This window comes from Coffea arabica, chromosome 3c (assembly GCF_036785885.1).
Source record: "Coffea arabica cultivar ET-39 chromosome 3c, Coffea Arabica ET-39 HiFi, whole genome shotgun sequence".
NCBI lineage: Eukaryota > Viridiplantae > Streptophyta > Magnoliopsida > Gentianales > Rubiaceae > Coffea > Coffea arabica.
The window spans coordinates 21,781,319-21,809,035 of NC_092314.1; positions in this window are offsets into that span (position 1 = coordinate 21,781,319).

The following is a 27,717-nucleotide window of genomic DNA, read 5'->3' on the forward strand; positions in this document are numbered from 1 at the left end:
CGCCTTTTGTGAAGTGAAAACAATGTCGAACTCTGATAGAATTATCTGCCATTTGGCTAGGCGTCCGGTTAACATCGGCTTCTCCAAAAGATACTTCAAAGGATCAGATCGGGAAATAAGATAAGTGGTATGGCTCAACAAGTAGTGTCTCAACTTTTGAGCCGCCCAGGCCAATGCACAACAGCTTTTCTCAATGAATGAATAATTAGCCTCGTACTGCGTGAACTTCTTGCTTAGATAGTAAATGGCTTGTTCTTTCCTTCCAGAGTCATCGTGCTGACCTAGAACACACTCTACTGCTCCATCGAGTACAGATAAATACATAATCAAAGGTCGGCCCGGTTTGGGCGGCACTAAGACTGGTGGATGCAACAAATAATCTTTAATCTTGTCAAAAACCTGTTGGCACTCCTCATTCCAATACAACGGCACATTCTTTCTCAATAATTTGAACAACGGCTCACATGTGGCAGTTAGTTGGCCGATGAACCTCCCAATGAAATTGATCTTCCCTAAGAAGCTTTTCACGTCCTTCTGAGTTTTCGGCACTGGCATATCTCAAATTGCTTTGATTTTCGCCGGATCTATTTCTATGCCCTTCTTGCTAACAATGAATCCCAACAGCTTACCCGCAGGTGCTCCAAAGGCGCATTTCGCAGGATTTAACTTCAAATTGTACTTCCGCAATCTTTCGAATAACTTCTTCAAATCAACCAAATGGTCATCTGCCCTCTTAGACTTGATTATGATGTCATCCACGTAGACCTCCATCTCCCGGTGGATCATATCATGAAATAGGGTCGTCATGGTCCTCTGATACGTTGCTCCAGCATTCTTTAAACCGAAAGGCATGACTCGGTAGCAAAAGGTACCCCAAGGGGTAATGAAAGCAGTCTTCTCCCTATCCTCCTCTGCCATCAAAATTTGGTGGTAGCTAGCAAAACAATCGCAAAAGGATTCAATCTCATGTCCCGCAGTATTGTCTAAGAGAATGTGAATATTTGGTAGAGGGAAATCATCTTTAGGACTAGCTTTATTAAGGTCTCTATAGTCAACACAAACTCTTACCTCTCCACTCTTTTTTGGAACAGGGACTGGATTTGAAAGCCAAATTGGGTAATGGGAAACAATGATAATGTTGGTTTTGAGTTGTTTTTCAATTTGCTCTTTTATTTTGAGGCTTATATCTGGTTTGAATTTTCTGGGTTTTTGTTTTACGGGTGGAAAAGAAGGGTCTGTGGGTAACCTATGCACCACCACATCAGTTGAAATGCCAGTCATATCATCATAGGACCACGCAAATACATCCTGGAACATGGTCAAGAATTCAAGCATCTCCTTTTTCTGCCTTTCATTCAAATGAATACTAATTTGCACCTCCTTAACCTCATCCTCAGTGCCAATGTTAACCTTTTCTGTTTCTTCCAGGTTCGGTTTTGGTTTTTTCTCATATTGTTCAAAGTCCTTTGCAAAAGAATCGAATACCTCCTCATTATCACTCTCGCTTTGGAGTTCGGATTCACAGACCTCCAAGTCGTGAGTGATATAGAGATTGCCATTATCGTATTCCAGAACTGTGATATCCAAAGGGTCAAATAATTTTATTTTTGGCCATCTGAAAGAATTAACGAATGTGGGATAATAAGCAAATAAGCATACAACAAACAAATGAACAAGCAATATGAATATAAACAAGCGAATAACAACACAACATGACAAGAACAACTTGTGCATTTCATAAAACCTTTGATTGAAAGCAAATTGAAATGAAAATTTAACAATATTTACATGCGCAAAAGTAAAATTGTTTTCATTGGATATTTACAGATGCAAAAATATTTTCATGAATTCATATGAATGATAAACCCCTTTCAGTTTACCGAAACTCCTTTCGAATGGGCAGAAACTCGGCTGTCCAATTGGAAATTGATCCTTCGGGGATGTCAGGAAATTCAGCTTCGCCTGGAACACTATCTTCAAATGTTGCCCCAACGAACAATTGGGCCAAACTAGCTTCAATTTCATCAACTGGGTTAATTTCTGACATGATCACCTCGGCTGGTCGTGGGAAAGTATAATGCAGTGGTGGAATGTCAAGAGCCCCTTGCGTTCCTTCTTTCTCCGCTCTCTTGCGTTCCTTCATCTCTCTGATGTCCTTGGCAGTCGGTCGAAAGCCTAAACCAAACGAATCCTTTTTCTCAATAATCTCCACTGGCTTCAAAATTCCTTGAAGATCTCGTCCCAGCCCTTTGTCAAATACATAGCCTCCACGGATCATTTCTTTGGCCATCATGACACTGGCCTTTGGTAAAGCTCGCTCCTCGTTTGTGATCCAACTTACAGAGACGATATCAGCCGTGCTATGAGGAGTCATGGTGACATTGCGGCTTTCATCCTCTTTTGACCCAGAATCGGTGATTACAAGGCAATCCTCTTCGGCAAATATAGTGATCAGCTTGTCATTTACTACAAACTTCAGCAACTGATGCAATGAAGACGGCACGGCTCCGGACTTATGAATCCACTGCCTTCCAAGCAAAACGTTGTAAACACTAGGAAAGTGCATGACTTGGCAGGTTATTTGAAATTGTGCGGGTCCCATCTCGACCACTAAGTCTACTTCTCCTATTGGCTCTCTTTGCGCTCCATCAAAACCTCAGACTATGGTCCCTAAAGGCCTCAGTTTGACGTCTTGCAATCCTAGCTTTTCCAAGGTGCTCCAGGGACATATATTAAGAGCGGATCCATTGTCAATCAATACCTTCGGCAGCATTTTTCCGTTGAACCTCACAACTACGTACAGGGTCTTGTTATGTCCAATGCCTTCCGCCGGCAATTCCTCGTCAGAGAAAGTGATTTGTTTGGTGAATAATACGTTCCCAACCACGTGTGAGAAATTATCAACTGAAATGTCTCTAGGAATTTGAGCTTTAGTCAATACTTCGAGCAATGCATCCCTATGCACATCTGATGAAAAAAGTAGATCCAACATGGATATTTGAGCGGGCGACTTGCTAAGCTTCTCGATCACATTGTATTCGCTTCTTTGGAGCCTCTTAAGGAAATCTAAGGCTTCTCTCTCGGTAATTGTTGGTTTGGCGGGTGGCTCAGAGTTATTTGCTTGAATCGGAATGGTTGCTTCAAACGGGCTTGCAATTTTCCCCGATCTTGTGACCACTGATACTTCCTTCTTTACAATTGACTTTTCCCCAATCTGTACGTCAGGTTCATCATAGTTCCATGGCACTCGTTGCAAGCTTAAAACAGGCTCTTGCTTCGGGAATTCAATAACCACCGGCTCCAAAGCCTCACTTTCGGCTGGCGTGAGATCCAAAACAAAGGGCTTTTCATCCTCTTCAAATGGCAATTCTATGACAAAGGGTTGGTCTGTGACCCCAAACACTTCAGCTTCCCTTGCCAATTCTCTGACTGGTTCCACATACTCCGTATCATCCAGAATAACCCCAATGATATTGGCATGTTCCGGTAAAGGGTTCCTATTTACGTTCGGCCCTTGCGCCTCCCTTTTCCGGATTACAATCTCCCCAGCTTCAACCATATCTTGGATTTTATGCTTAAGCGCCTTGCAATCAATAGTCGAATGTCCGGCAGCCCCTGAATGATAAGCACAGACGGCTTGCGGGTTATACCAGGCGGGCATGCCATATGGGTAGGTCGGAGGGGGCACCGTACCAATTTTCCCGGCAGCCTTTAATTGTCCATACAATTGATCCAGAGGCCTACCTAGGTTGGTAAATGTACGGCTAGGGGGTCGGTTGTAATGTTCAGGAGGTTGAGAATGGTTATAAACAGGTCTATTTGGTGGAGGAAATCTTGGGTTATATGGAGGGCGAGGTCGATTTTGGGGTGGATTTGGTTGGGAAATTTGAAAAGGGGCTGAAGGTGGGTTAGAATAATTTGGGCGAGGTCGAGGGTGGTGGATATTGGTAGTATATACAGGATGCGGATTTGAGTAGTAAGGGTAATGGGGTTGGTAGATTGGGTTGTGTTGATATCGGGGTCTAGGTGAAGGGTTTTGGTTCCAGATAAAGGTTGCGTCCCCCTCCTTCTTTTTGAATGGCGGTTTCTTCACATTGCTTCCTTGCCCTTGTAAAGCATCCAACTGAGATTTAAGGGCGGAGACATTGACAATCTTCCCAACTCTCACAAAGTCATCAAACTCCTCAAGTTTATTTACAATTGCAGCAAACGAACATCCAGTCATACGGAAAATCTCTTCGAAGTATGGCGGATCATGGGCTTTTATGAAAGTACGTATGATTTCATCCTCGGTCATTGGTGGCTCGACCTTTGCAGCTATTTTCCTCCACCTCTTGGCATAGGTCTTGTGATCCTCAGAAGGCTTCATTTTCGTTCCTTCTAACGTAGTTCGGGTCGGAGCCAACTCGCAGTTGTACTCGTACTGCCTCACAAATGCATTAGACAAATCAATCCAGGTTTTCACGTCTTCAAGCTTCAGGTTAGAATACCAGTCAAGCGCATCCCCTTCCAGACTCTCGGGGAACAACCTTAAAGGCAAATTCTCATCGTCTACGGGCTTTCCCAATTTGTTGGCAAATAGTTGGAGATGTGTCTTGGTGTGAGGACTCGCAAATTTCTTGTATTTTTCTCAAAAATATCCTTTTATTTGAAAATTATTATTCGTCAAAGCCCACTACCCAATTATTTCACAATAAGTGTAAGTAAACCTAGAAAATCGGGTTTTACGCTTCGGTTTCAAGTTTGGAGCAAAATTAGGGTTTTTGCGATTTTTTCGCCGGATGAATTTTCGGTACAGAGTAAGGATTAAATTTGAGGATTAAAAGTGACTTTTAAGTGAGAAATAATATGTGATTGGTAGCAATGATATAAGGTTAGTGAATGGGAAGTAAAAACCCTAGTACATGAGTTTTTAAGAAAAACGGCGCGAACCGGCGGGTCCCGCGCACTACCGATTGAACGCACCACTTGACCACCACTTTCTTACCCTACAAGTTCATTGATACTTGAGCAAAATATCTTCTTATATTACAGCTAAGGCTGACCAAAACTAGTGGCTAGAAAAGAAGGAAAAGAAAGAGAAAAAAAAGAAAGGTGGTGGTGGCGACAAGTGTCGCCACCTAAGAGCATCTTGACCAAGACACTTTGGCATCTTACTTAACCAATTTTTTCACCTTTCCTCTCCATATTTCTGCTTCTGGCCGAACCAAAGAGTGTGAGAAAGTGAGAGCAAGAAAAAAAACATTCCATCTTCTTGATTTGCTACAACTAAGTGAGGAATTCCAATTCCAAACCGATTAAAGTGAAGGTTGTGAGTTGGGAAGCTTGAGGAACCAAGGAATTTCAAAGGGAGTGAACTATCACTCATCCAAGTCTTGCTTTAGAGGTACAAATCTGGTCATGATCCTTGTTGCTTAAATTTTGGGTTTAAGATGATTTTTAGCTTAAGTTTTGGCTTAATTTCATGATTATGCAAGTGGTTGTTATGAATTTTGGGATGAATAAGCAAGCTAGGGTTTCATAGCTCTCTGCCTAAACTTGTTGTATGATTGTAAATGTTGTAATTAAGGTTATATAAGGTTGTTTGGTGGTGATTAGAACCAGAAATTTGAGAAAATTCCACTAGAAACTGAAAATTTCAGAATTCTGGAAAATTGTTCTTCTATTCTGTCCGGTTTTGTAGCCCTATGTTAGAGGCCGAATTAGCCTTAGGTCAAAGAAGGAAAGTTGTATAGAATGGTATTTTATAGGTGCCTACAAAATTTCAGCTCAATCGGAGCAACGTAGGACATGAAAAGTCCAAAATACCCTTACTATTTTAAGTATTTCCCAAGCAGTCCGGGTGATCAGTTAAGTCCAGTTTATCACGTTTTTCGACTAGGATCCATTCTGATTTAGCTTTTTGCCAAAACATGAAAGTTGTAGTATTCTGAATTAGCTTTCAAATGCCTCTAAGAACACCTGATTCGGACTTGTGTACTCTGAGATATGTCCATTACAGTGTTCTGCATTTAAACAGCCGACGAATTGGTTTCTGGTTTAGTAATTTGAGAATTGGACTAAGTTACATTAGGAACTGGACTAAGTGACCTTCATGAATGTTGTAGCTCTATGTCTTAGCTTCGAAACGGCATAGGTTTCGTCTCAATCGGATAAGCGTAGCTTCGGATATGTTATTTCCGCATTCGTACGTCAAATCTGTCTTGTGCTAAGTTGAATTTCTGCACTTGTGATTGTTGTAATTCTTATTCTTATGATATTGTGAGCCTATGGAATGGCTCTTGACTTGAATTGCTTATGTGTGATGTTGGGTTGTGGTTGAGGAAAAATAATGAAGCCAAAATGGCTGGAAAATTAGGTAAACACAAAGGGCGTGCTGCCCATATTTTCGCTCGAGGGCTAGGTTTCTATCTGAACTTGTATACTTTTGTTTGGCCAATACCATGACCGGTTTTCCATTTTAAAACATGATTTTTCATCCTGGGGTTCAAACAACCCTCTTCTTACTTGAAAGTCATCTTTACACGTTTTACTCTTAATTAGTCGGTTTCTTTGTTTCCTTTAAATGTTTTGCTCGATAAACTATAATAATGTTCTCTTGTTCAACCTTAGGTTTCATTGGTGATTAAGGGTAATATCCGGAAGGATATTTTGCACGATATTTTGCATTTCTAGGTGAGTGTTCCTTATTTGACTTTATGGCTTGTTGTTATCATTTGCTAATGTGTTAATTGCTTTTAATGATTTCCAAAACGAGTTTTCTAGGCGAGTGTGTACTTTATCGCACTCGACGTAAATAACTGTGTAATTTTCAAGGATTTAATGATTGAAATGTTACTTGCGCATGAATGTAAGCCTTTTGGGCTGAACTAGCCATTGCCCCTTGTTACCGGTCGTCTCGAGCCAGAAGCGGACTCGGTCGGGCGATTAGGGACTTGGGTGAACGTTTGGTATACTCGAGTATTACCCTGTAGGTTGGTGGAGACTGGCCAACGGCCAGGACGGGGGTGAATGAATGAATGAATGAACGAACGAACGAACGAGGGTTTATTGATAAACGAAAATGCATTTTCAAATGATTGGAGGAATAAGGGGAAATGTCAGGAGATCGAATGAACGAAATAACGAATTGCTCCTTGTGAGCCGTATCCTTTTAATGAATGTGTTACTATTGCTTTCCATTGTAAATGTTTCTTGAATTATTGATACTCCATGTTTAATGTATTGATTTGATTGTTTGATTGTTTGATTATCTGTTTGGAACCTCACTGAGCTTTTAGCTCACCCCTTTAGTTTTGTTTTCCTTAACAGGGGACGGCGAGCAGGATGAGAGCATAGACTAGCCTAGTCTAGGTCTTTTGTTTCTTCTGTAATGGTTCTCGCCCTAGTGCTTGGCACTGGCTAGTTGTATGGTGAAGTGAGAACCTTTGTATATTTGATGGTTGTACTTCCTTTTGAGATAGCAATGTATATAAGTTCCACTTTAAGTTTGGATTGCTGCCCTATTTATTCTTGTGATTTGTTCTGGATTTGATTAAAGAACGACTGAGTCCCGGCGAGAGCTGGGCAGGCGGCCCGCCGAACCCTCTGGTACGCCTTAGGGGGAGGTGGGGTCGTTACACTTGGGATTACCCGTCCCATCATATTTGTTAAATTTAGGGGTTTTGAACCCCTCAGGCAACTGCACGTTCGGAAAAAGGCACAATTCATCATAATCCAGGACTCCCTGCTTATTTAACCCCTGGCTCTTCCTCATAAATTCATCGAAACGATCTAAGCGTTTAAGTAACTTCATATCAATCTGGGCAGACGACTCTCCCATTTCTGGCTTATTTTGAAAAGTGTGCTCCGGCACCACGGGTTCTGCGGTGGTTTGATAAAAAGCTGGTGGGTTCTGATGCATGTTTGGATCGCCTTGAGGCTGAAATCCTTGGCCATAAGGAGGGTAGAAAGGAGGATTTTGAGTAAAAGCATATTGTGGATTAAAAGTTCCCTCAAACGTGGTTTGAAATGGAGGAATAACAAATGGTTCGGATTGTGGTTGTGTAGCGGGTACAGGCTCAGGTTGCACTCCGCTACTAACGAGCTCATCAATCAACTTCTTCTGAGCGGCCATTTCTGATGCCATTTCCCCAAATTTCGTGAGTAACTCTGTCAACTGAACCCCAGGACTTGCGGCTTCCGGCTGGGCAGTTGCAGCGGCCTTATCGGATGATTCTGGTTGAGTACTCATGTCTACACGATTCCTTTGGGCCTTACTTCGGGATCACGTAATAATGGGGCTTTTCCGAAAAGCTATTTTGAAATTTACCTGAGAATGCAAAAAACTGCTTTAGATAAACCAATCGTTACTGAATTTCTGCAATTTATTCAAAAGAGAAAAAGAAAAAAGAAAAAGACATGAGTTAGTAACTATTTGAACAATTCGGATGCATGTCCTATTTGGGGGGCCCTTTTTGTGCCAAGGGTAGGCCTAGCATGATGCAACACCTTCGAAATGGGACCCGTAATACAAACCTGTTTTCGACAATAATCCAAAATGAGAGCAAAAGAAAAATCATTTTCATTGATAAACCTGCCAATATTTACATCATGTCACGAAGACGATTCCGTACAAGATTGCCAAAACTTCTGAACCTATCTAATACAGAGTCCTTTGTTTCCCTAGCATATGGAATTCTAACACATTCAGTTTGGTCATATAATTCTGCACATTTCCTTTTCAGCTCTTGACGCCTTCCTCGTTCATTTTCATACAATTGCTTGCTTTGCTCGGCCATCCCTTTGTATGCTTCGACAGACTTACTTAACTGCAGAATTTCCTTATCCTTTGCTTTGATAATGGCTTTCAACTTTTTCACCTCCTCAAATGGCTCATCTTGAATTTCTTGCGCAACGGATCCTCCTACCCAGTCTTCGTATTGTGAAGTCGTCAAACCCTTCTGCTTGAGCTCCGGGATGTATCTAAAATTCACATCATCAGATAGCGTCACCCAGGCATCAATAATCCGATCTTTCATAGGGATTTGATTTGGGCACATTCCCCAGTTAAAAATAATGGTGACTTCGCTCATGTCAAACACGGGTGGTATTTCTTGAGTACGCCCTAATTGTCTGAGAAACCTTTTTGGGACGTACGCGGTAATCCCTTGAGTACCCAGTAGGAGAATGAATTCGGATGCCTGAGTGCGAAGAACGGGTTTAGTACAATCGGTCCAATCCAACACCCATCTAATATTTTGATCGGCCACGTTCTTCAAGAAATTCACAAACTCAGATGCATTGCACGGCAGACTGTCTCTATTGATCCTCTTGTGATGTGTGGTTATCCAGTTGTATGCAAGCATTGGTAGACTCGATAAAATAGCCGGTCGTCTCATGAAATGCTCCATTCCCCATATATGTAAGATCAAATTTGAACCACAAAAGAACTTTTTCCCTTTCTGACAGGTAGTGCAGGCTATGAAGATGTCGGCCAAAATGGTAGGAATAATGGAACACGGCCTATCATTAATTCTGAGAAACAAGTCATACAGGATTCTAGTGAGCTTGAAGGCTATCTTTTTGTCTTTTCTAGGAAAAAAGTAGGTTCCCGTCATGACTAAACCGTATACCCAGACTCTCTTTCGATCCCACGCTTCCTTGGAAGTAAACGAGAAGTCCCCTCGATGCCTCTCAAAACCATCTCTTAGCGCAAATCGATCAAATAAGAACTTCGCCTCTATATTTTGGTCTGCCCCTTGTAGTACTGATTCCTTTAACCCAGTGAAACGGCAAAATTCAGCTTTGTTAGATACTAGCGGCAATACCACGGCAGTTCCTTGAATCGGCAAATTGAGAAATCCGGCGACTTCCTCAATCATTATGGTCATCTCCCTTTTTCCAACTCTAAAAGCAGAACAAGTGGGGTCCCATAGATGCACCAATGCTTCTACCAAATATTCATCGGACTTAATGTCCTTGAAATCCCCGATGTGTCCTAATCGATCGGCTATTTGGTTAACCTCATTGGGTGAGAGTAATGTGGGCCATCTTTGTACCTCCGGCGGCACTACTAACATCTGTTGCACTCGGCGAGGGCTTTCCATCTATAAACCAAAACCGGAGTCAAATACCTTACCTACAGGTCCCATTTCTCTGGTTAACAGAAATTTAAACGTGCAAATCCCAAAAATTAGGTTAAATACCCATAGGAATTAGGTTGGCTTGTCCCTAATGTGGGATTCCCTAAGTGGCATTCCCTTTCTAAGGCTTATGCATGATGCCATTTTTATCAAAGCAGGGAAAAATGCAATTTGAAATGAGACGTGACCTAAGGAGCCCTTTGTTTGCCAGGGTAAGCCTAAAAAATGGTATGGCATTAATTTATGAACAAGATATATCACAATTTTTACATGTGCAATAGCCTATCTACAAGGGTAGGTTTCTAAAAAAAGGTCATGCCAGACCTCTTATTTGCTAGGGTTTGTGAATGCAATTGGGACACAAAACCAAGAAAAGTTAGCTCAGTCCGATAAATACACATAACACATTGTAGCAACAAAATCAACACAAGGAAATAAAGCAATAAAAAGAAGAAAGGGGTTGGACCCCTCCCCTCGTGAATAGTGTCCCTAATAGGGTATGGCTGACTCTACCCTAGGCAAGCTAAAATGGATGCATGAGGTTAGGGTTCACTAATGCATCTAGACTCGATAAGCTCAGGTCCCCGAGCCTTCAGACTTGGAAACCAAGGGTCATCACTCCCAAGGTTCCTTGTCGGTGGCTCGAGCGATTCCCCAGACGTTGCTACGCACACGTCGTGTTACGGCTACCCGTTTGGGCGAATCTAAAAAAACCTCAACCTTCGACTAAAAACTAATAGGTCATCAACCTAAAGTTTAAAGCGGAAGATCGAGTGACCGACTCGGATCATGCTACGCACACGTCGTGATACGATCACATGTCCAAGTGGTCGCCTAAAATCCTAACAGGGTGGAGTGGCGTGACAAGCCACTAAAGAAAAATAAAAGGGATAAAAGAAGTAAAGCGTATGCTCGTATGCTAGTGCTCGTTTGGAGGGGAAGGGTCAAGAACCAACGCGAGGCTCTAGGGTGACCCATACCTCCCAAAAATGCAATGCAAGCGCGAGATAACAAGTAAACATTCATTCAAACATACATTCGTGAGTCGAGAGATTGATTTGATTACGTACATAAGACAAAAAGGTCCTAAAGATGAAAATGCAATCCTAATATCCACATGCCATGCATAGAAAGGGTAGAAAAAAGGAAACAAATGGTTAAGTCAAAATGCTTGGACCCACTTAGGAAGTCCCCAGTGGAGTCGCCAACTATCGCGCCCCATTTTTTGATAAGAAAAATAAATGGTTTGAGAAAGATGTTTTTGATTCAATTTTGATTGGAAAATGATTTTTGTGAGTTGAAAAAATATGGGTCTAATATGGGACTTGAAAAAAGCGACGATTTGACCCAAAAAATAGTTTTTAAAAAGGGTTTTTGAATGAGAAATTGGAGTCGCCACTTGGTAATGATTAAGGTGTACCAAGTCACCTAAAAAAAATAAATTTTTAAAGACAAAGTAGTAAAACCCTTTTAAAAACGACTCCTAGTCCACGTAAGCCAAAGAAAAAGGTTCGGGAGTCACGTTTGACAAAGGGGAAGGCAAGGATAGAATCCAAGGCACCTGATACGAACCCAGAGACACCAGTGCGAACTATTCGAGTTCCCCTAGGACCCGTAACTCGAGCACGAGCTAACAAGATGAGGAAGGAACTCCAAGGACTTGTTCATGAGATACAAGGCCAAGAAATTGTCCCCAAGGTCATTGAGGGGCTTGAGCATGAAGGAATGAAAGTCATCCATGTAGTGCACGCCAAAGAGAATCATGTGTGACCCTTCTCTAGTCACATTTGCTGTTTTAGTTAAGTCATTGTAATAAGGGCTTAATGGTCCATAGCCTTGCTTTATTTACCTAAGCGATGATCTCATAAGGTTATTTACCTAAGCAATGACCTCATAAGGTTGTTTACCTAAGGGATGACCTCATAAGGTTTGGTCAAGCCCACAATTCTTAGTCTTATGGAATAGTCAAGCCTACAATTGTTAGTCTTAGTCAAGACCACAACTCTAGACTAGTTCCACATTTAGTTGTTCATCTCTATGTAAGGCTATAAATAGCCCACACTTCCAATGGTTTAGGCATTCAATCAATAAATCAGATTTTGAGAGTTTTCTTGGTTTCTCCAAGGCTTCTTGAATACCTTAGAATTTCTCTAGGTGTTCGTGACTTATCAATCTAGAATCGCACTAGGTTGTGGCGTCTTCTACCATTATTATACCAAGGTTCGTTAACCACGTGATTAACGGGTTGAGGTCATCCGCTTCAAACTTGGTGTCCTCTTGTCGATCCTGAAGCTAATCTTTTACGGGTTTCGTCACAAGGTTGGCGACGTTCGTATCAGTTGGTAATCAGAGCTAATTAAGAGGTATCACGTTATATCCTTTTTTTTTTATTTGCTTTTCGAGTCAAGTTGTCGAAAATTCTGTTTTCGTGTTCTAAGTTGCTATCCGCAATTTCCAGATTTGTTACTTCGTGTTCTTGCGTTGTTTTTCCAGATTTGTTACGACATAAACTTGTGTCTAGTTGTTGTTAATTGCTGTGGTTAGCCTAGTTTGGTCCAGCCTTTTTTTTTGTGTCTTATTCTTGATTCCTTGTTTGAGTCTTGTTTCTATCCTGTTATATCCATTCAATTCCAGTCTTTTGTTCTATTTGATCATTCGAGATTACTGTTCATCCGAAAAAAATCAGTTTGTAGCAAGGGTTTTAGAGTCCTATCTAGTTATTACCTTGTGTTCTTGTTTACATACAAAAAAAAAAAATAGCTGGCTAACCTTACAAAAATTCCTGGAAATCTGTCTTGACCAAAACTTGGGTTTCTTGAAGTTCCTGATTGTTTAAAACCACAATCTTGAAGTTCTTGGAACTTTAGTTGGGATTCTTGAAGCCAACCAAAATCTGTCTTGATCAAATCGTGAAATCTTGGATTGTTTAGGGAGGAAATCATCTTCAATTTTGTGTTTCTTGAATTCTGGGAATTAACATCTTAAATTCTTGAAAGAATCTTGAAGTTTCTGGGTTTTGGGAACCAAATCTTGGTAAACAACAAGGCTGCAAATTTTCAGCTGCCAAAATCCTTGTCTTCACCACAACAATCTTCTTTCTTGACTAAGAACATTTTAGCCATGAAATTTGGCTCTTCTTGGCTGATTAGAAAACAAAAACAAAGGAAGAAGAAGAATATTCAGCCTATTCAAGTCAAATTTCCCAACCTGTTCAAGTCAAATTTTCCACCCTTGTTCCCAAAAACAACCAAATCAGTTCCAATCTTGAACTTGACCTTAGAATTTATGGGAACCAGCAAATAGGAAGACTAATCCTTGTTTCCAAAGGATTAAAGAAGAAAAGTCAGCCTTGGGTTTCCAAAACAGTCCTACCACAACCCAAATTCATCTTCCATTCGGATTCCATCTTTGCAACCATTGGGGAATTTCTGTCCAATCATTAATTCTGGAAATTTTCGTGCATCATTAGGTTAGTTTTAAGTGTCATTCTGAATCCTCTAAGTGTCCATTTATCTACCAAAACACTGCCCAGAAATGCAGCAACCAGCAGCTCAAAATTCCAGTTTTGGGTAGAGTTTTTGTCTAGGATCCTTAAAATTCAACTTTGAGTCATTCATTGAGTCGTGGTCAGTCCCTTCATCTTTTGTTCTTTTTTCGTTCAAAGTGCTACAATCTTGTGACCCTGGTTGGTAAGTCGATCCACACTAGAAAGGAGTTCTAACTTCTTCGAGGAGTTGACCGAGGAGCCTTGAAAATACCTTGGTGACTTCTTAGAGTGTTCAAACACGAGAGCGAGAGTAAACACGTGAGGAAGTGTGCGAGATAAACTTTGCTTCTTTCCATTATTATTTTTTTTACCCTACCATGGCTAACGAGGGGGGAGCAAGCTCCCAAGCTTTTGATCTTAAACTTTTCACAGAAGCAATCAAAGGCGAATTGGGACGCATGATGGACCAAAAACTTGAACTGATGCACCAACGCATTGACAGCTTAGAGTTGTCTCATGGAAGCTCCAAAGGCAGCCGTGGAAAGGCTTATGCACATGAGTCTAGCGACTCTAACTCAGACAACAACTATGAGCATAAGCAAAGTAGGTCCAAGCGTGATGCTAGGCCTTCAAATGACCACATTCCGGGCATAAAGATGAAAATTCCGCCTTTCCAAGGACGATCAGACCCTGATGCCTACTTAGAGTGGGAGAAACGGATTGAACTTGTTTTCGACTGCAATACTTACTCGGAAGAGCAAAAGGTCAAGTTGGCCGTGGTCGAATTCACCGACTATGCCGTTGTGTGGTGGGATCAACTCTCCACTAGTCGAAGGAGGAGTCGTGAACCTACCATACAAACTTGGACAGAGCTAAGACGACTAATGAGGAAGCGTTTCGTACCTAGTCACTACTACCGTGACTTGTACCAAAAGCTTCAAAGCCTCAACCAAGGAGCACGAAGTGTCGAGGACTATCACAAAGAAATGGAAATACTCATGCTACGGGCAGACATCATGGAGGATCGAGAAGCAACAATGGCACGCTTCTTGAACGGACTAAGGCCCGAAATCGCTGACCAAGTAGAGTTACACCACTATGTGGAACTTGGGGATTTGGTGGAAAAGGCCATCAAGATTGAAAGGAGGATTAAGAGGAGGGGTTCGACTCGGAGTTACTCCAACTTGTCACCCTCTTATCTCCGAACTACACCACCAAAGAAAGAGGATAAAGGGCCGAGTAATTCCATCCCTTCAAGACCAAGGCCGGATATGACTAAGTGGGAGTCTACGGCAACACCAAAGACTGCCATTGAGTCGAGCATGGGGCGAAATCGAGATACTAGATGCTTCAAATGCCAAGGCCGAGGGCATATTGCTAGCCAATGCCCGAACCAACGCACTATGATCATCTTACCCAATGGTGAGTTTTTCACCGATGATGAGGATGAGAAGGAGGAGTTGCCATCCCTTGAGGAAGAAGAGGAAGAAGATGAAGCATTACCCGTTGATGAACGAGTTGGACTCGTTGTCAGACGAGCCTTAGCAACCCAAGTGAAAGCTGCCGACCATGCACAAAGGGAGAACATTTTCTACACCCGTTGCTATATCAAAGGCAAGGTATGTAGTTTGATCATAGATGGAGGTAGTTGTGCTAACGTCGCTAGTGCCTTGATGGTGGAGAAACTAGCACTACCCACTCTACGACATCCAACACCTTATCGTTTACAATGGTTGAATGATAGTGGGGATGTTCGTGTGACCAAGCAAGTCCAAGTACCTTTCCGAATTGGAAAGTATGAGGACGTGGTGTTATGCGACGTGGTCCCTATGCAAGCATGTCACATACTATTGGGGAGACCATGGCAATTCGACAAGGGAGTTACATTCGATGGCATTACCAATAAATACTCCTTCAAGCAAGGTGAGAAGAGGATTGTGCTTGTGCCACTCACTCCTATCCAAGTTCGTGAAGATCAAGAAAGCCTGAACAAGGAGAGCGAGCTTGAGAATGAGAAGAAAAAAATAGAAAAAATCGAGAGCTCAACAGGAAATGATAAGGCCGAGAAAATTGAGAGGAAAAAGACATATAGTGAGCCGGCCAAAATTGAAAAGAGAGAGAAAAGGCAAAGTCTATTGATAAAAGCCAATGTAGTAAGAAAAGCTTTGAGTGTTAATACACCCATCTTTGTACTTTTGTGCAAAGAGGTGTTGGTTGTTACAAGTGATCTTACTAACACTCTACCATCTAGTATTGTCTCTCTTTTGCAGGATTATGAGGATGTCTTTCCCGATGAGATTCCAAATGGACTACCACCAATAAGGGGAATTGAGCATCAAATTGACTTGGTTCCAGGTGCCCCACTTCCTAACAGACCAGCCTACAAAATGGGTCCAGATGAGACAAAGGAGCTCCAACGCCAAATCGAAGAGCTTCTAACAAAGGGATGGGCACGAGAAAGCTTGAGCCCATGTGCGGTTCCCGTCATCTTGGTGCCTAAAAAGGATGGAAGTTGGCGAATGTGCACTGACTGTAGGGCCGTTAATGCAATAACGGTAAAATATCGTCACCCTATTCCTAGACTTGATGATATGTTAGATGAGCTATATGGTGCTGTGATTTTCACTAAAATTGATCTAAAAAGCGGTTATCATCAAATTAGGATGAAAGAGGGGGATGAATGGAAAACGGCCTTTAAAACCAAACATGGCTTGTACGAGTGGTTAGTTATGCCATTTGGACTAACTAATGCACCTAGTACGTTCATGAGGTTGATGAACCACGTACTTCGTCCATTCCTTGGAAAATTTGTAGTTGTATATTTTGACGATATCCTGATTTATAGTAGGAGCTTAGATGAGCATGTTGAACATGTGAAGCTTGTTCTTGATGTACTTCGAAGGGAAAAGCACTATGCTAACCTTAAGAAGTGCTCCTTTTGTACTGATCAACTTGTCTTCCTAGGCTTTGTTGTGAGTAAACAGGGAATCAAAGTGGACGAGGAGAAGGTTAAAGCAATTCGAGAATGGCCTACTCCAAGCACGGTGGGTGAGGTACGTAGCTTCCATGGTCTTGCTAGTTTTTATAGACGATTTGTTAAAGATTTTAGTACCATTGCTGCACCTCTAACTGCTGTAATTAAGAAAAATGAGCCATTTGTGTGGAGAGATGCTCAAGTACGTGCTTTCCAAATGCTTAAACATCAACTCACACATGCACCACTACTTGCATTACCATGCTTTGACAAGATGTTTGAAATAGAGTGTGATGCATCTGGGGTGGGTATTGGAGCTGTCCTAATGCAAGAGGGCAAACCAATTGCATACTTTAGTGAAAAACTCAATGGGGCAGCTTTGAACTATTCCACTTATGATAAGGAGTTGTACTCCTTAATCCGTGCTTTAGAAACTTGGCAACATTACTTGAGACCAAGGGAATTTGTCATACACACTGACCATGAGTCGCTTAAGCACATTAAGTCACAACACAAGTTGAATAAGCGTCATGTTAGGTGGATTGCATTTATTGAAACCTTCCCTTATGTGATTAAGTACAAAGTGGGGAAAACTAATGTTGTTGCTGATGCATTATCACGTCGGTACTCTTTGCTCACTCAACTTGATGCAAGGTTGTTAGGATTTGAATTAGTCAAAGAGTTATACACCAATGACCCAGATTTCTCAGGTATTTATGACTCTTGTGGTTCAGCAACTCAAGGTAAATTCTACATCCTTGATGGATTTCTTTTCTACCTCAATCGACTATGTATACCTAACTGCTCTATTCGCTCTTTACTTGTTAGGGAAGCACACGGAGGTGGCTTGATGGGACACTTTGGCGTAGCTAAAACCTTAGCTATCCTTCAAGAGCACTTCCATTGGCCAAGGATGAAACGAGATGTGGAGCGAATGGTGGCTAAATGCATTACTTGCCACAAAGCTAAGTCTAAACTTCAACCCTATGGCCTTTATAGTCCTTTACCTGTACCTAAGGAACCTTGGACCGACATTTCCATGGATTTTGTTTTAGGGTTGCCTAGGTCAAAGAGGGGAAATGATAGCATCTTTGTTATTGTTGACAGATTTTCAAAAATGGCACATTTTATACCATGTCACAAAACAGATGATGCATCGCACATTGCTGATTTGTTTTTCAAAGAAATCATTAGATTGCATGGCATGCCTAGGACAATTGTCTCTGATAGGGATGTCAAATTTTTGAGTTACTTTTGGAAAACTTTGTGGGGAAAATTGGGTACCAAATTGCTATTTTCTACTACTAGTCACCCACAAACTGATGGCCAAACTGAGGTTGTCAATCGTACACTATCTACACTCTTGCGTGCCATCATTAGAAAAAACATTAGAACCTGGGAAGAGTGTTTACCCCATGTTGAGTTTGCATACAATCGCACGGTGCATAGTTCTACTCATTTTTCACCATTTGAAATAGTCTATGGTTTTAATCCTTTAACACCACTAGACTTATCACCTTTACCTTCTTCTGAGCACATTAACATGGATGGTGCTAAACGAGCAGATTTTGTCAAGAAATTACACGAGCAGGTACGCCTAAACATTGAGCGAAGGATGGACCAAGTTGCTCAACGGGTTAACAAGGGACGCCAACGCGTTGTGTTTGAACCTGGTGACTGGGTGTGGTTACATCTACGCAAGGAAAGGTTCCCAGTCCAAAGGCGCAATAAATTACTTCCCCGAGGAGATGGGCCGTTCCAAGTCATCAAGCGCATCAATGACAATGCTTACAAACTGGACCTACCCGGTGAGTACAATGTGAGCGCTACATTCAATGTCTCTGATCTATCTCCTTTTCTTGCAGACGATGAAGCTGATTTGAGGACAAATCCTTTTGAAGAGGAGGGGGATGATACGAACCCAGAGACACCAGTGCGAACTATTCGAGTTCCCCTAGGACCCGTAACTCGAGCACGAGCTAACAAGATGAGGAAGGAACTCCAAGGACTTGTTCATGAGATACAAGGCCAAGAAATTGTCCCCAAGGTCATTGAGGGGCTTGAGCATGAAGGAATGAAAGTCATCCATGTAGTGCACGCCAAAGAGAATCATGTGTGACCCTTCTCTAGTCACATTTGCTGTTTTAGTTAAGTCATTGTAATAAGGGCTTAATGGTCCATAGCCTTGCTTTATTTACCTAAGCGATGATCTCATAAGGTTATTTACCTAAGCAATGACCTCATAAGGTTGTTTACCTAAGGGATGACCTCATAAGGTTTGGTCAAGCCCACAATTCTTAGTCTAATGGAATAGTCAAGCCTACAATTGTTAGTTTTAGTCAAGACCACAACTCTAGACTAGTTCCACATTTAGTTGTTCATCTCTATGTAAGGCTATAAATAGCCCACACTTCCAATGGTTTAGGCATTCAATCAATAAATCAGATTTTGAGAGTTTTCTTGGTTTCTCCAAGGCTTCTTGAATACCTTAGAATTTCTCTAGGTGTTCGTGACTTATCAATCTAGAATCGCACTAGGTTGTGGCGTCTTCTACCATTATTATACCAAGGTTCGTTAACCACGTGATTAACGGGTTGAGGTCATCCGCTTCAAACTTGGTGTCCTCTTGTCGATCCTGAAGCTAATTTTTTACGGGTTTCGTCACAAGGTTGGCGACGTTCGTATCAGAATCTCTCCTAATTGCAATTTAAATGAAATCAAATAATGCATAAGTTTCAAGAAAAGGACCCACCAAGGACCCAATTACCTACTAAAGACCCAATTGCAAACCTTAGTCAACCATTCGAATTCAATCGAAACATTTAAGCACTCCAAAGGTCCCAAGAGCCAAGAAAAGGTCAAACAACCAATTTATTTAGGAAAATTAAAGAAAATAGGCAAACACGAGCTCATTTGGTCATAAAACCCCTAAAGTCATGACTTAAGCGCAATTAAAACAAAGCATGGTAGTTAATTGAAACAAACAAACAATGAAGTTGCACAAATTAACATTTATCAAGGACCAAATTGATGAAATTATTTAATTGATTGGGTGCTAGTGGAACAAGGGGAGACTTGGGGGGTCAAAGTGCAATGTTAGAAAACTTTTCATGCATGCAAACCAACATTCACGACCAAAACTTCTGCAACTTCAATTCTTTTCTACAAATTCTGCTATGCTTAAACTTAGGCAATTCGGCACTAGCCTTCAAGCTCAGTTAAACTTGTAAAAATGAAACACCAACAGGCCGCCAATCACGCATGCAAAATCTGAACAATTCGAGCTACTTCATGCAAAAAATTTATCAAACATTTCTGCAACAAGAAGAATTTTCCGAGAAAAACAGCTATGATTTTGGAGATTCAACAACTTTGTGACACACGAGAAACGTTTAATAAGAAGAAAAATCTGCAACTTGGATCACAAACGACATTGAAATTCTGTTTTGAACAACAAAACTACAGAAATTTGATCATTCGAACCTGCAAAACTTAAACAAGAAATCCTGCAATGTTCCTACTGCCATACTTCACAAGAACTAAACCGTAATGAATCAGCTAACTAGCTAATACTCGTTAAGATCCTCAGCCCAACATTATTAAACTCATAGCCATGCACTTGCCTATCCTAAAATACCCAATCACATATCTGGGTGCAAGAAACACAATTGAAACAGGAAAGAAAGGAAGACATGAACAACAAAAATCAGCCATGAAACCTGAGAGTGTCTAGACCGAATGCAACAAAAGGAAGACATAGTTAGACTCTTGAGTGAAAACAGGTTTTAGAAATCAAATGGTAAGTGCATACAAATCACCTAACATGCAAGGGAAACCGGAAAAAGCAACTGATTCAATCTCAGAAAACTAGTAATCATTCAAACCAAATTCACTTCAGCAAATTCTCCACCCATTTGATTATCGAGAGAAACAAAAACTTCAAGCAGCTAGCCAGAAATTTACCATTTACTTCGTTTAATCATTGACATCCAAACACAAAGAACAAAATACAAAGAAACAACAACCAAGAATCAAAACAAAACTGTTTACCATTCCCAGCCATTTCTGAATTTTTAATGACACCAAAAATCAGAAATTATTTGCTATAACAAAAATAAAAGAAAAAAAATCCAGTTTCATTGCAGTGACTCTCGAGCGCTCTCCTAAAGGCCCAAATATACTTAAACACGGATTAAACCAAAGTATTAAAACCTCAAAACTATCATTCAAAGCCCCACTTCTTCTCTGCAATTTTCCCATTCATACTCAAACAGATAGGAACTGAAGTCATGGAAAAACCGTAAAACGTTTTATATCTTCACAAAATTGACATTAATCTACCAAAGCTGCAATCTTTCGAATCCAATCAACATTCATTCAAACACCCAACATCAAAATGCTACGTTTTAATCTCAAGGTAGTATTAACAAAGAGAAACAAACGTAAAACCTCCGGAATTGCCGAGAGCCAGTAGGAAAAGGAAAATATCTATTCGGGAAAAGAAAAAGAAAAGAAAAGAAAAAAAAGAAAACTGATCTTGTCTAATGGAAAGAGTTCGTGGATTACCTCTGATACAATGAAATGGATGTGAACCCAAGACAAACTATCGACCGAAAGCTGCAAGATCCTTCCTTTGCCCATCTGTCTCGAGCTTGTCTTCTTTTCCTCCCGTTATTGCCCACTCCTATCAATCTATCCTGTTTCCCTTTTAGTTTCTCTCTTTCCCTCAGCCAGATGTCTCTCCCCCTCAGGCGCAATCCCTTTTTTTTCTCTTGCTGAAATTTTTCTGGTTTCTTTCCGTCTCTTTTGCCGTCTCCCCCTTTTTACTCCCTCTCCTTTGCGGCTGCCCTTTTCCTTGGCTTTTTATAGGTTCGAAAACCTAGAAACCTAGCTACCCTCTTCAACCATTTGCAGCCGAAACCCCTCAGGCCCTTCTGTGCAAACTGCGCTTGCAGCTTGTCGCGACTGGAAAATGTTTTTTTTTTTTTCTTTTCTTTGAAAAATAAAAATAATTAAAATGTATCAAAAAGTAAATAACACTAAAAAGCTCTTCTTCTTTTTTTTTAATTTTCAAACTTTTTTTTTCATTTTTTCCAAAGATAAGCCAATATGCATTAAACCATGTTTTTTCCTTTTCTTTTTTTTTTTCTCTCCCCTTTTTTATTTTTCACTTTTTTTCTTTTTTTCTAAAAATTCTACGCTAAAACTTACAAAATAAAAACTACAAAAACAACTAAAAACTAAAAAGTGAATAAAACTAAAATAAAATAACACAAACAATAATGAACTAAAATGCAAACCATCTAAACACAAATCAACCGATAAGAATTATCACTAAAACAAAGCATACCAATTAATTCAAAATTTGGTGTCTACATTGATGATGAATTTAATGTTGGTTTAGTGTTCAAAATGGTAGATTAATGGTGTATTATTAGTATAAACTTCAAGAGATGCATGGGGTAAAAGTTTCGATTCTGCCCCTGCTTTCAACGTACCTATTTCTACGGAATTTTGGGGTTGTAATGACTTATATATGATTTTTATATGTTTTATAGACGGTGTATAAAATTTCATTGAAAAATATTGAGGTTTGGTTGGTCAAATGAATCGATTTCACAAAACTAGTAAATCTGGAACTGTTCCCGTAATGCTCTAACCAGCTTTCGTGTTTTAGCCATAACTCTGTACTCCGATGTCAAAATCAAGTTCCGTCAGTGACATTTGAAACTAGACATTCTCACCTTTCCGACGGTATAAAATGTACATTCTGTTTCCATGAATGTGAGCCAAACCAACCATTTAAATTCGGCTGTTCTGTTTCTCTGTTTTCCTGGAGCGAAATGCTGAGGCTGTAACTTGTGGCTCGAATTCGAGCTAGTTGTGTGTCGAATTTCAAAATGATTTCTTCTGTGAAATTATAGTCTATGAATGTGTTTTCCAACGCCATAAACCATGCCCAATTCCAAGTTAATTTGAGTGATTTGTGATCAAAATACGGAACCTGCCCTGCTCTTGAAAACCCTAACTTTTGGACAGATTTGATGCAAGGCTTGGTGTAGACTTGCTTACTGAATATTTTGGTGCTAAACACTTACGAAATGTACCATGAATGTTCTTTAGGCTTTGCCTACACTAATGAGCAATGTTTGAGGAATTTTTCCTTGACCAAATGTTTGGAATGGAAAACAAAAGGGCTCATGGCAGTTTTGTCTTAGGATTTTCAAAACTTTGGTTGTTTGATTGACTACCTTTCCTAAGGTATTTTTCCATGAAATTTGATAGAGGGATACTCTTTATATAGGAGTATTATACTGCCAAATTTTATACCAATCCAAGTTCATTTCGATACCTAACTAAAGTCCCAAGTTTGGAAGCTCAAATCTGGAAATTGTTCACCAGTTTTGGATTTTTCCCTAACTTTGAGCTACCGTATCTCGGTGCTCGAAACTCCGATTCTTGATCTGCTTTTTCTGTTTTAAACCTTACTTGCAACTCTAATTGAGTTACAAATTTCAGAGACTAGCTCGTAACGTGTGAATTTTTCCGAATTTCCAAAGTTAGCAAAAAACCAACCCCAACACAACCTTAAGAGTACTCTGAAACAGTAACTTTGAGCCCAATTTTGAATATTTTCCATTTAGAATCATAGAAAAGTGTCTTCTAAGAACTTTTAGTACTTTCAAAGAGGTTTCCAACGGTACCTAGTTTTCCAATTTTTAACATGTAGAATGTGAGATACGATTTTTCAAAATATCATATCAAAACTGAAAATTTTCCGAATTCCAAAGGAAGGGAGTTTTCAATCACTCCTTATCCCTTCAATATTACTTGAACGTTTTATACTTGATTTCCCAAAAATGAAAACTCGATCGCTCTTGTACTTTAAGAAACTCTAGTTAAACCTCGATTCACGAGTAATTGAGGTTCTTTTTCGTGAAATTTCCTTAGATTGTACTAACATACAATCTTCCTTGATAATTGGGGCACGTGAATGATAATACATTATTATTTACTCAAGCACACACGAGGACCTTCAAGAGGATCCTACAGTGAACACTTGAACTTTCGAAAAATATTTCTTCTTGATTTGCTCGATGAGTGTCAAGTGTATAACTACTTGAACTCTATGGATTTGATTCATGCTTGGCTTACCTGATTACATGCTTAGCCTACTTGGTTTTGAAAAATGGAGTCGAGTGTGTACTTTATCGCACTCGTTCTCATTTGAAACAAATGACTCATGCTTAACATGGTTTGCCTGGTTTACATGACCTAAAATACATGCTTAAACCTATCAAATGCTTGAATACATGATATGGTATGCTATGGCTGCATACGTCATTGGAGTGAATCTCCTCGACACTTACACGATACATGGGGGATGCCCAAACTCATAAGCCGACCTTGGAACTCGAGCCGGCATGGGCTTGGTCGGGAACCTCGGTGAGCCATGAGATTCACATGATAAGCTTGATCTATTAAGAGATCTTGCTTGGCATACTCATGGAGTATCGCCTTATAAATGTCGTGCGGGCCCGGAGCGGTGTATGGTGGACGGATGAGAAGTAAGTGGTGATCTACGGTTTGGAAATATCAATCCGATTAACCGAGAGTCATCGCGGGAAGATATACGAATGAACTGACAAAACAAGTGGAAATTAGCTCCTGAAAGCTACCATATCCTTGAATTGTTTCTGTTTACATTTTGTTGGCATTATTAATTACTTGCAAGTTATCACTTGAACTGTTACTTGGGCTTGTTACCTGAACTATGTGCTTGCATGTGTGTTCTTGGCCTCACGAGCGTTTTGCTCACCCTGTAGATTTGTTTTTCTTAACAGGATTGAACTCGGGGATGTATTGGAGAAACCCTCCTGAAGCATTTTTGTTTAGGGTTTCTATTACATTTTGGCTATGCCATGGTTTTGGGTTGTACTTTTGAAATTGAAATGTAACTTTTGGAGCGTGATGTATATTTGGGATTCATGATGTACTTTGAACACCCGAGTGCGGGCTGGATAATGGATGACTATTGTTAAGCTTGAACACTTCCCCACTCACTTACTGTATTTAAGTTATTTACTTGGGTCGTGTAGTTCGATAATAAGCTTGAATGGAATTGTTTGAGTCCTGGCGAGAGCTGGGCAGGCGTCCCGCAGATACCCTTTGGTTCGCCTTAGGGAGAAGTGGGAGCGTCACACCCAACCTCATGAATTCATGTTAGATATTGCCTAGGATAGATTCGACCATACCCTAATTAGGAACACTAGGCAAGAAGGAAGGGATTCCACCCCTCTTTCCTCACTTCGCTTTCTTTTCGCCTTCTATATCATGTAATTGCCCCAACATGTTACGTGTTGTGTGTTGAACTAACATTTCCTTGTTTTCTCGTCTTTTGCATTCGCAATTGCTAGAAAATAAGAGATCTGGCATGATCTTCTTTTAGAACCTACCCTCTTAGATAGGCTATTGCACGTTTAAAATTTTGATGTATTGCATTTGTTGGTTAATAATTGCACATCATTCTAGGCTCATCCTGGCATATGAAGGGTCCTTTAGGTTATGTTTCATTTTAAATTGCATATTTAATTGCTTTGATAAATTGGAATCATGCATCAACCTTAAAAGGGAATGCCGCATAGGGAATCCCACGATAGGAATAAGCCACCTTGTGACTCGAATATGTAATCCAATGAGACTTACATGTTTATATTTCTTGTACCGTTCAACGGGGTAGTGCACAAGGTAAAAATAGAATCCGATCTTTTCGAAGATAATGAAGCAACTTTAGCACATTAAAATATGAGCATCTAACAATCATTTTTTGACCATTTTAACATAGTTGGTAAAATTCCCTTGTGTAAAGGACATTAATTTGAAGAAATTCATAAATAATTCCTCATTGTTGGAACGTTAAATATATTGAGGCCAAATCTTGATTTTAGAAGGCTCATAGACTAATGCGTTGCAACAGAAGCTGGTGAGTTTTAAAACTACCAATGGGCAGAGAATTCAATTGATTTTGGGATAAACCTTCAATTTCATTTAATCCATTTGAATTGATTATTTATTTTTTTAATCCATTTGACCAATTTCATCAAATCCATTTAATCAATTCATTCATTTTTAGGACAATCCAGTTATTTTTGAATAAATAATTAACTCCATTTGATTAGTTCATTCACTCTTAGAGCAATTTTGTCATTTTTTGAATAAATCATTAATTCAATCCATTCATTCATTTTTTGGACAATTCAGTTAATTTTTGAATAAATCATTAATTTTATCCGACCCATTTGACCTGTTTAGGTTCACTGAATAAACTAGTCGAGACATTGCAATCCTTTCAAGAGTAGGCTCTTTCACACATCATTTTATGTGTCGATCAAAACAAGCAATCTATTCGGACTTTGTCCTCATTTTGTTAGGACAAATGTCTATTCTCACTCCAATTGGTCAAAGTTTTCGAACTGCATTTTACTCGAACCACAATAAGTTGATCGAATTCATCAAGTATTGTATGTGCCTACCGTAGAGGATTGCATTCTCATGCTAGACCAACCCTTGGTACAAAAAGACTCCCCAATAGGACATGCGTCTGAATTATTTTAATTGTTACCAGCTCGCGTCTTTTTCTTTTTCCTTTTCTTTCTTTTTCGTCAATGGCTGGTCAAGAGAGGAATTTAAATAGGATTTTTCCTAAATTTTTGGATAATTGAAACATAGTTACATAAAGAAGCCCCATCATTACATGGTCACATAGCCGAGGTTCAAGAAATAGTGTAAACATGAGTACACATCCTGAATCGTCTAAGGTGTTAAACAAATTTCAATGAGTTAAGCATGGAGATGACTGCACAACGGCGCGAGATTGATCAGTTGGTTGCTGGTAGCAGCAGCGGTGTACAACATGATCCCTTATGTGCTGGTCAAGTTGAGCTGCAACCACTACCCTGTATTCAAACCTGTTTTAGCTCCACATTTTGTAAATCCACCTAAGGAGGCTTTCACATATCACACTCATGGCCTATCACATACCTATACACCCAATATCCACATCAATCCTCCTCACACTTAAAAAATTACGCAACTAGCCTTGACTAGGTTGAAAGGGTATCTTGGATCTTCCGAACACTTTTCTCTGATTTTCGAAAACTTGGAGTCGTTTAAAAAGGGTTTTTTCTCTATTTTTTATTTAATATTCATATTTTTAGGTGACTTAGTGCACCTTAACTCAATACCAAGTGGCGACTCCTATTTTTCATTAAAAACACTTTTTAAACTATTATTTTTGGGTAAAAAATCGTCGCACTTTAAGTCCCATTTTAGGCCCATTTATTTTTCTAAAAAATCAAAATTCATTTTTAAACAAAATTAAATCAAAAATTCATTTCTTTATCCATTTTTAATCAAAAGCTCAATTTTCACATAAAATCATTCAAAATCCATTTTTAGAAACTCATTTACTGTTTATTTAAAAATGGAGCACGACAGTTTGGCGACTCCACTGGGAACTTAGAGAGTCCGAGCATTTGATTTAGTCAATCCTTTTCTTCTTTTAACCTTTTTATATTGTATATTTGGAGGTTTAAGGTTGCATTTTCCTTTTTTAGAAAGTATTGCATCTAACACACAATCGTCTCAAATATCCATGTATGCGATCGTTTTTGTGTTTACTTTTCATTTGTGTTTGTATATCGCATTTGTATTTTGGGTGGGGGGAATTAGTCACCCTAGAAATTTCATCCACTTTAAATGGTATTCAATCCTTCCCTCCAATAGGAGCACTTCAAACGTGCAGACGTTTTACTTTTATAAACCCTCATTTTTTTTTTACTTTTAGTGGTTGTCACACCACTCCACCCGTTAGGATTAGGACACTACTCCACCCATTAGGATTAGGATAGATCCACTTGGACCTGTGCCAGTGGCATGACGTGCGCGTAGCAATGTCCGAAAGATCACTCGAACCACGGACTCTTAGGCCTTGGGATTGATGACCCTTCGCCTTTGGTCTGAAGGTTTGGGGACCTGAAACTTTATCGAGTCTAGATGCACTAGTGTGTCCAACCTCATGCAACCATGTTAGATATCACCTTGGATAGAGTCAACCTTACCCTAATTAGGAA